The following is an 11,043-nucleotide window of genomic DNA, read 5'->3' on the forward strand; positions in this document are numbered from 1 at the left end:
CAGCTAAAAAGTACATTGTTTTAAAAAAAATTAATCCCTCCCACCTACATAATCTCCATATCTCTCCATCTTCCTCATATCCAGGTGCCTATCTAAATGTCTTTTAAAAGCCTCTAATGTATTTGCCTGTACCACCATACTAGGTAACAGATTTCAACATCCACCACTCTCACAGTCCCTTTGAATCTATCGCCTTCACATTCATTGCATATTGGCAGGTATGATGTTTCAGGCATCACTGAATCATGGCTGGGAGCTTAATGTCCAAGGATACACATCATCTAGAAAGGATAGGCAAGAAAGCGGACAGGGCTGCATTGCTTTGTTAGTAAAAAATGAAATCAAATCATTAGAAAGAGGTGACATAGGGTCAAAACATATTGAATGATTGTGGATAGAGTTAAGGAACTGCAAGGGTAAAAAGATTCTGATGGGAGTTATATACAGATCCCCAAGCAATAGTAAGGATGTTGCCTACAAATTATAACAGGAGAAAGAAAATGCATGCCAAAAGGGCAATGTTACAATCATCGTGGGGGACTTCAGTATGCAGGTAGATTGGGAAGATCATAGGAGATTAGTGGGCAAAATTAGGGCACATGGTATTGGGGGCAGAGTACTGACATGGATTGAAAATTGGCTGGCTGACAGAAAACAAAGAGTAGCGATTAACGGGTCCCTTTCGGAATGGCGGGCGGTGACCAGTGGGGTACCGCAGGGTTCAGTGCTGGGACCGCAGCGGTTTACAATATATATTAATGACTTAGATGAGGGAATTAAAAGTAACATTAGCAAATTTGCTGATGACACAAAGCTGGGTGGCAGTGTGAAATGTGAGGAGGATATTATGAGAATGCAGGGTGACTTGGACAGGCTGGGTGAGTGGGCAGATGCATGGCAGATGCAGTTTAATGTGGATAAATGTGAGGTTATCCACTTTGGTGGTAAGAACGGGAAGGCAGATTATTATCTAAATGGAGTCAAGTTAGGAAAAGGGGAAGCACAACGAGATCCAGGTGTTCTTGTACATCAGTCACTGAAAGCAAGCATGCAAGTACAGCAGGCAGTGAAGAAAGCTAATGGCATGCTGGCCTTCATGACAAGGGAAATTGAGTATAAGAGCAAAGAGGTCCTTCTGCAGCTGTACAGGGCCCTGGTGAGACCACACCTGGAGTACTGTGTGCAGTTTTGGTCTCCAAATTTGAGGAAGGACATTCTTGCTATTGAGGAAGTGCAGCGTAGGTTCACAAGGTTAATTCCCGGGATGGCGGAACTTGTCATATGTCGAAAGATTGGAGCAACTGGGCTTGTATACTCTGGAATTTAGAAGGCTGAGAGGGGATCTTATTGAAACATATAAGATTATTAAGGGATTGGACACGCTGCAGGCAGGAAGCATGTTCCCGCTGAAAGGTGAGTCCAGAACCAGAGGCCACAGTTTAAGCATAAGGGGTAGACCATTTAGAACAGAGTTGAGGAAAAACTTTTTCACCCAGAGAGTGGTGGATATATGGAATGCTCTGCCCCAGAAGGCTGCGGAGGCCAAGTCTCTGGATGCTTTCAAGAAAGAGATAGATAGAGCTCTTAAAGATAGCGGAATCAAAGGTTATGGGGATAAGGCAGGAACTGGATACTGATTGTGGATGATCAGCCATGATCACAGTGAATGGCGGTGCTGGCTCGAAGGGCCGAATGGCCTACTCCTGCACCTATTTTCTATTGTCTATTATCTATTGAGTCCAGGAGGAGGAATTTCTAGAGTGTCTACAAGATGGCTTTTCAGAGCAGCTCACTGTTTGCCCCACTAGAGGATCAGCTGTTCTGGATTGGGTGTTCTGCAATGAACCACAATTAATTTTAATTAGAGAGCTTATGGTTAAAGAACCCTGAGGGGAAAGTGATCATAATATGATCGAATTCACCCTAAAATTTGAGAAGGAGAAACTTTTTATGGGCATCCGTTAGTCTCATGAGACCATGGATTTGCGCCTTGAAAGGTTTCCAGGGCGCAGGCCTGGGCAAGGTTGTATGGAAGACCAGCAGTTGCCCATGCTGCAAGTCTCCCCTCTCCACACCACCGATGTTGTCCAAGGGAAGGTCATTAGGACCCATACAGCTTGGCACCAGTGTTGTCGCAGAGCAATGTGTGGTTAAGTGCCTTGCTCAAGGACACACATGCTGCCGCAGCCAAGGTTCGAACTAGCAACCTTCGAATCACTAGACGAATGCCTTAACCACTTGGCCACGCGCCAACACCTAGGAGAAACTAAAGTCAGCTATATCAGTATTACAGTGGAGTAAAGGGAATTGCAGAGGCATGAGAAAGGAGTTGGCCAAAATTAATTGGAAAAGAACACTATCAGGAATGATGCCAGAGCAGCAGTGGCTGGAATTTCTGGAAGCAATTTAGAAAGCACAGGATATAGACATCCCAAAGAGGAAGAAGTCACCGTGGCTAACAAGAGAAGTTAAAACCAACATCAAAACCAAAGAGAGGGAATATAATAGAGCAAAAATTAGTGGGAAGTTAGATGATTAGGAAGCTTTCAAATACCAACAGAAGGGAACTAAAAAAGTAATTAAAAGGGTAAAGATGGAATGCAAAAGTAGGCAGCCAATAATGTTAAAGAAGATACCAAAAGTTTCTTCAGATACATGAAGTGCAAAAGAGATGTGAGTAGATATCAGACCACTGGAAAACAATGCTGGAGAGGTAGTAATGGGGGACAATGAAATGGCTGACAAACTGAATAAGTATTTTGCATCAGTCTTCACTGTGGAAGGCACTAATAGTATGGAGGAAGTCCCAGGTGTCAGGGGGCATTAACTGTGTGAAACTATCATAACTAGAGGGAAGGTTATTGAGTAACTGAAAGGTCTGAAGGTAGATAAGTCACCTGGATCAGATGGTGTATACCCCAGAGTTCTAAAAGAGGTGGTTGAAGAGATCATAGAGGCATTAGTAATAATCTTTCATTTCAAGAATCACTAGGTTCTGGAATGGTTCCAGAACACTAGAGAATCGCAAATGTCACTCCACTGTTCAAGAAGGGAGAGAGGCAGAAGACAGGAAACTATAAACCAGTTAGTGTGTCCTCAGTGGTTGGGAAGATGTTGGAGTTGATTATCAAGGATAAGGTCTCAGGGTACACTATAAAATAGGCCATAGTCAGCATGGTTTCCTCAAGGGAAAATCTTGCCAGACAAATCTGGTGAAATTCTTTGTAGAACTAACAAGCAAGATTTAGACTAATAAAAAGCAGCTGATGTTGTGTACTAGGATTTTCAAAAGGCCTTTTGCAAGGAGCCACAATTAGCCTGCTGAGTAAGCTATGAGCCATGGTAATTCTAGCATGGATAAAGCAGTGGCTGATTAGCAGGAGGCAAAGAATGGGAAAAAGGGAACCTTTTTCTGGCTGGCTGCCAGTGACTAGTGGTGTTCCACAGTGGTCTGTTTTGTGACCAGTTCTTTTTGCATTATATGTCAATGATTCAGATGATGGAATTGATGGTTTTGTTGCAAAGTTTGCAGACAATATGAAGATAAATGGAGGGGCAGGTAGTTTTGAAGAAGTAGAGAGGCTACAGAAAAACTCAGACAGATAAGGTACATGGGCAATGGAATGGCAGATGGAATACAGCGTTGGGAAGTGTATGGTCATGCACTTTGGTAGAAGAAATCAAGGGTTGACTATTTTCTAAATGGAGAGAAAATACAAAACATTAAGGTGCAAAGGTTCTTGTGCAGGATTCCCCAAAGGTTAATTTGCAGGTTGCGTCTGTGGTGAGGAAGGCAAATGCAACATTAGCATTCATCTCCAGAGGAATAGAATAGAATGTAATGTTGAAATTTTATAAAGCACTGAAGTATTGTGAGCAGATTTGAGCCCCTTTTCTTAGAAGGGATGTGCTGAAACTGGAGAGGGTTCAAAGGAGATTCACGAAAATGATTCCAGGATTGAATGGTTTGTCATATAAAGAGCGCTTGATGGCTCTGGGCCTGTAATCACTAGAATTCAGAAGAATGAGCGTTGACCTCATTGAGACCTATTGAACGGTGAAAGGCCTTCATAGAGTGGATATGGAGAGGGTGTTTCCTATGGTGGGAGACTCGAAGACCAGAGGACAGACTCAGAATAGAGGGGCATCCTTTTAGAATGGCGATGAAGAAGAATTTCTTTTGCCAGACAGTGATGAATCTTTGGAATTTTTTGCCACGGGCAGCGGTGGAGGCTAAGACTATGTATATTTAAGGTAGAGGCTGATAGATTCTTGATTGGTCAGGGCATGAGTGGATATAGGGATAAGGCAGAAGATAGGGGCTGAGAGGAAAATTGGATCAGCCATGATGAAACGGCAGTGTGCTTGATGGGCCAAATGGCCTAATTCTGCTCCTATATCTTATGGTCTATGCCCTCTGGTATTATATATTTCTACCCTGGGAAAAAGAAATCCCTGTCTACTCTGTCTATGCATCTCATAATCTTATAAACCTCTATTTCATCTCCCCTCAGCCTCCTCTGTTTGAGAGAAAACAACACAAGTTTATCCAGTGTCCTGTGATAGCACATGCCCTCTAAGCCAGGCAGCATCCCGGTAAACCTCTTCTCCATCCCTCTCCAAAGCCTCAACATCCTTCCTATAGTAGGGTGATCAGAACTGTATGCAAAATTCCAGCTGTGGACCAACCAGAGTTCTATGAAGTTGCAACATAACCACTTGACCTTTGAGCTCAGTGCCTCAACTATCCTCAATGCATCAATGCCATACTATCAATCAATGTAGGTATAGGAGCTATGAACTTAGACCCGAATATATATTGCTTTTAAGGACTTCCTACCATCTCCCTATTCCTTTCCCTTTAAATACCTCAGAACATTGAGCACTTCCTTATTTTTGGTTATTATTTCCTTAATATATGTTGACCATGTGAGTCTTTTATCAAACTAAATTCCTAAAGATGTAAAGGTATCCACACTTTCTAATTTGATACCATAAAGTTTTGGTTTTAAGTTGTCTCTTCCAAATGAAAAACATTATTTTAAATTTCTCTGCTGAAAATTTGAATCCCCATTTTGCTGGCCATGGAGGAGTTTAAATATGGAAGAAAACATTAAATTCGAATAGGTCAAGAATAGTGGAAGCAGAAAAACCAATTGTCTTTGTTCTTGACATGTGATTGAAGGAGATGGAGGCTGTCATTTTGTGAAGCTGCTCTGTAACCTCCATCTTGTGAACTGTTCAAGAACAGATTCTTGCTCTGGGAAAATATAATCAGAGCAATTGAATGTGGACACAACGAGTCTTTACTACTGACCTGCTAAACCTGAGATCATTTTCGGATAAGCTGTATGTCGTGCACAATGAAAAAGAGCACAGGTGGTGTTTCAAGCCGAGACCTCTCTTATCAGATTCCTCCTTCTCCAGCCCATACCTCTTACACCAATCAACTTCCCACTTCTTTACTTCACCCCTTCCAGTTTCACCCATCACCTTATGTTTCTTCCTCCCCTCCCTTCACTATTTGACTCTGACTCCTCATCTTTTTTTTCTCCAGTCCTGATGAACGGTCTCAGTATGAAACGTTGACAGTACTCTTTTCCATAATGCTGCCTGGTCTGATGAGTTCCTTCAGCATTTTGTGTTTGTTAAGTGACCTGGTTTAACTGGTTTGAACCAGAATCAAAGAGAACAAAAAAAGTCACATAAGACATAAATTTGTATAAACCTTGGATGACATCCAGTGGGAAGGTGTTACAGGTCAGTCCGATGACGCATAGCCAATAATACTAAAATGAAACATTTGAACTGAAAAGGAATGCATATAAAAGCAGAGGCTTCAAATGCAAAATAGCAATAATTCCTGGCATGCACCATTGCGAGGAAAAATCCCCAGGCCAGGGGCCGGTAGAAGAAAGGACTGATCAACTGGCAAACGGAGATCCCCTATTTCGGTGTAATAAATTGGAAAAGTGGTCTGAGTGATTATTGGTAGAAAGGGAACAGTAGAATTCATGTTTTGAGTTGTTGACCTGTGGTCAACATAGTTATGTTGTTGTTTGAGCAGAGACAAAAAAGGGTGAACTTCGATTAATCAAGAGTTGCGTAGTGAGTTTCCTAACCTAGTGCCTTTGATGAATGGTCTACAATTTTAATGCCTGCCCTTAATTATTTCCTCTAGAAGTTTTAGAGTCATAGAAAATTAAAGCACAGAACCAGGCACTTTGGCCCATCTAGTCTGTGCTGAACCATTTAAACTGCCTACTCCCATCAACCTTTACCAGGACCATAGCCCTCTGTGCACCTATCAAAATTTCTCTTGAACATTGAAATCGAGCTGGCACGCACCACTTGGCAGGCAGCTCGTTCCACACTCTCAACGCACTGAGTGAAGAAGTTTCCCTGTTGCAAATAACGGGCGAACCCCAATGCAGGACACCGGCACGGAGGTGGAGTTAGGATGCAGATGAGGGTGTGAGCGTGGCAGGAGCTGAACAACAGTAGGTGAATGGAAAAGCAGGAGGCAGGCAAAACTTATCTTGACACAGGGCGTCACAGGAGCTGAACAGCAAACAGGAGACAGGCAACAGGCAACACTTATCTTGACACAGAGCGTTATATGGAAAGGCAAATGGTAGGTAATATTTATGTTGACACAGAGCAGCAAATGGGAAGGCAAATGACAGGCAATACTTATCTTGACAAGGAGAGACGGAGTTACACAGGTAAACCTCAGTACCGAAGTAAAACTTAGAATACACAATCCCAAGCAGCCGGAAACGTGAATTACCACACTGGCTGAAACAAAGTCCTGACCATGAGTGGATGGGAAGCCAAGGTATTTATGCTGCAGGTTAGATGAGATTCAGCTGTGCTGCAATCAGGAACCCCGGGAGAACACGGGAAAAGGGAATTAGGAGAACATGAGGAATAAACAGCTGGGACCATGACATTCCCTTCAAGTTCTCCTTAAACCTTTCACCTTTCACCCTTAACCCTTGACCTCTAGTATAGTCCCACCCAACCTCAATGGAAAAAGCCTGCTTGCATCTACCCTATCCATACCTCTAGTAATTTTGTATACCTCTATCAAATCTCCCCTCCATCTTTTACATTCCGAGGAATAAAGTCCTAACCTATTCAATCTTTCCTTGCAACCCAGGTCTTTCAGACCTGGCAACATCCTTGTAATTTTTTTCTGTACTCTTTCAACCTTATTTACAGCTTTTCTGTAGGTAGGTGACCAGAAATGCACAGAATACTCCAAATTAGGCCTCACTAAGGTCTTATACAATTTCAACATAACATCCCATCTCCTGTACTCAGTATTTTGATTTATGAAGGCTAACAGAAACATAGAAACATAGAAAATAGGTGCAGGAGTAGGCCATTCGGCCCTTCGAGCCTGCACCACCATTCAGTATGATCATGGCTGATCATCCAACTCAGAACCCTGTACCAGCCTTCCCTCCATACCCCCTGATCCCCGTAGCCACAAGGGCCATATCTAACTCCCTCTTAAATATAGCCAATGAACTAGCCTCAACTGTTTCCTGTGGCAGAGAATTCCACAGATTCACCACTCTCTGTGTGAAGAAGTTTTTCCTAATCTCGGTCCTAAAAGGCTTCCCCTTTATCCTCAAACTGTGACCCCTCGTTCTGGACTTCCCCAACATCGGGAACAATCTTCCTGCATCTAGCCTGTCCAATCCCTTTAGGATTTTATATGTTTCAATAAGATTCCCCCTCAATCTTCTAAATTCCAACGAGTATAAGCCTAGTCGATCCAGTCTTTCATCATATGAAAGTCCTGCCATCCCAGGAATCAATCTGGTGAACCTTCTTTGTACTCCCTCTATGGCAAGGATATCTTTCCTCAGATTAGGGGACCAAAACTGCACACAATACTCCAGGTGTGGTCTCACCAAGGCCTTGTACAACTGCAGTAGTACCTCCCTGCTCCTGTACTCGAATCCTCTTGCTATGTGCCTAAAGCTTTCTTTATGACCCTACCCACCTGTAACACCACTTTCCATATTATAAATTTCACATTCCCACCCCTTTTCCACATCACTCCATCACCCACAAGTACTGATACTCCAATACTGTAGTAAGAATCCTAAAACGTCGGCCAGAGAGCACGAGGGACAATTGCTGGGATCAAATGTGTGATGTGCAGGGGAGGGGTGACCTGGGTGCTAGGTGACCAAGGTATTGTCTCTGCAGACCTAAGCCTGTAGTGCCTGAGGCAACTATCACTCGATGGGTCGACCTGGACTAAGGATTGACCCAAGCAGGGGTGGAGAGTAGTGACCAGGGTATAAAAGAATGAGGACACCGGTGGTGAGGTCTTCTGATTTGGGCTCACCACAGGGTAGGTCACGACTGACGCTCTGGGTCGATTGGAACAGGGTGCTGCAGTTAAACGGGTTCAGGTGTGCTTCTGAGATAAGTACCACTAGTTGTACCTTAGCAATAAAGTGTGTTATGTGCAAGGCTTATTTCTATTTGCTACCAGTCTGTAACTTAAGGCACCACGAATAATTTATATGGGAAAATATATCAGTTATCATTACAGCAAATAATAATGGACTATCAATACTTCCCTGAGGGGTTCAATTTTCCACAATTTATTTGCTTGACATCAATTTCTCTACATGCACCATGATAGGTCTACGAATTAAAAACATTTTATCCAATTTAGCATTCGACCTCTAATTTCCAATGTATATTATTTGAACTCTATAATTATATAATTGAGTCAGTCTCTCTCTCTCTCTCTCTTTCTTCCAACCCCCACCCTTCCACACCTCCACTCTTCCACCCCCCCCCCGCCTTTCACTCACTGCTCCTGAAAGAAGGTCCTTGTGTTTGAGTGGTCTCTCTCTCCCTCGACGTCCTGGAGGATGATCCCAAGTTCTGAGTCTGTAGCTTGTGGACTGGGCTGCAATTCTATTGGACTCCTTTGATTTTGTGTTTTTATATTTGGTGTTTTCTTTCTTGTTGCTGTTTGTGCAACTTGTTTTTTGTGCATGGGGTGGGGGGGTGTTGCTGTTTGCGTGATTTGGTTTTTTGCACATGGGGTGCTAATGTGGTTGCCATTTACGCAATTCGGGTTTTTTTCTGCGCATGGGGGTTGATGTTTTTCATTAAATGGATGTCATTGTTTCATGGCTGTCTGTGGAGAAGATGAGTCTCAGGGTTATATAGTGCAAGCATATTCTGAAAATGAATGTACTTTGAATTCCTTGATGATCTAACCTTCCTTCCACATCATCATGTATGCTTTCTCTACATCAGAAGAGACTGCTGCTATGCTTTCTCTGTTCAGTTGAGCCCTCCTGTTAGGGTCACGAGCAAACTCAAGTGCAGGAATCCCAGAGGCTTCAGCAATTCAAACAAAAAAAAATTATTACAGAAATTATCAACAAAAGGATCAAGAACTCAGGCAAACTATACAGAATATTGCAGAACTGAAATCACTCATGATACACAGAAGAAATCAGAGTTTCACCAGACAGGGGTCTGCAATGACCAAGCAAAGGGGGGTTGGCACCTGAAATACACCCAGGGGTACATAGGAATTCAGGATCAATCGGACAGCCCCAGTGCCCAGATGAACCAATAATACCCAAAGACAACTACCATGCAAGACATTGAAAATCCCACGCTAATTCGATGACCCCATATTGAATAAAAGTGATAAATACAAAGAGAGCTTAACAATCTCCATGATCCCAAATTAGACTCCTGCAACACAAAATGAAAACCCAAAACTAGTCCAAAGACAAACAGTCAGGCAGAAAAGATAAACAAACCAAGGAACACTGTATGGCCATGACGTTACACCATGAAAATACAATCCACATACTCTAGTGAAAAGAAACCTTGTTCTTTTCTTTTAAAAACAACTCCTGCTTGTGACACCTCCTCCCCACATGTTCCGAACATCAAACTGGATCTGTGGTCCCTCTTCCTCTGTTGTGAAAAAGGTATTACTCGGACACGAAAGGAGATCGCTTTTGAAAGTCTTTATTATAACATGATATTTATCATGGAAAGCTCAACCTCTTAAAGCAGAGTTCTTGAGACTGTGCCTGAGTACATAGATTTTTCTCATTATATAGGCATAGAGTATGTCATCAAAAGCTTCCAAGCATGTTTGTGAAATACAACATGCAACCAGATAATTCCTTTGCTCAATAATCTTGTTTTAGCACAGTACAGAAAGAAGTATAATTAGGGTACTATTTCCTCATCTATTCGAAGGCTACTTCTGCCTTCAGCCTTGAAGCAAGAACAATTACACAGTTCAACTAAAGAAGAAACAGACCATCACATGACTATGTTTTGATTACCCTTCTCAAGCTAGTTAGTAATTTGCAGTCATCCAGAGGCAGTTTAAGGCTACCGTTTAAAAAATCTCTTTAACCCCTTAGTATCTAGCTAGTAACAAAATTTCTTCCACAGTGCCCTCCTTGTTCATCTTTTTTAGATCAACATTCCTCACATGGTAATTCCTCCTCTTCCTCATAAGGGTGTTCATATCCATAGGGAAAGGGTCTTTCCTTTCCAGGGTACAACTTTTCGCCCCACCGGTGTTCTGTACGTGGTCTGTAGTTCATCATCTGGGACACCACCGGTACCTTAGGGCTGGTCAAAGTCCCTTTTATCAACCGACTACAGCCCATCCTCCAAAACCCCAAAATACACACCACAGTCACTATTATAATTCCATGCATGACCCATTTTCCCCATTTCCACAACCTTTTCCATTACGTGCTGGTTCAAGTCAGTTATATTTTCCAAAACATCAGGGATGTAGCTACAACATTCTTTCCCTATCATAGCACAGGTTCCCCCTTTTTCAGCCAATATGAAGTCAAGGGCCATTCGATTTTGCAAAACCGTCTGCCGCATGGCGATCTTCTCAGTGGTTATGTCATACACTTGGGACTGAGTTTTTTCCAGAGCGTCAGCAGTGTTAGTAGCTCATCCCTCTAGGGCAGCAGCTAATTTAATTATTTCTGTGGCGGTCCGACC

This window comes from Mobula hypostoma, chromosome 28, assembly GCF_963921235.1.
Source record: "Mobula hypostoma chromosome 28, sMobHyp1.1, whole genome shotgun sequence".
Lineage (NCBI taxonomy): Eukaryota > Metazoa > Chordata > Chondrichthyes > Myliobatiformes > Myliobatidae > Mobula > Mobula hypostoma.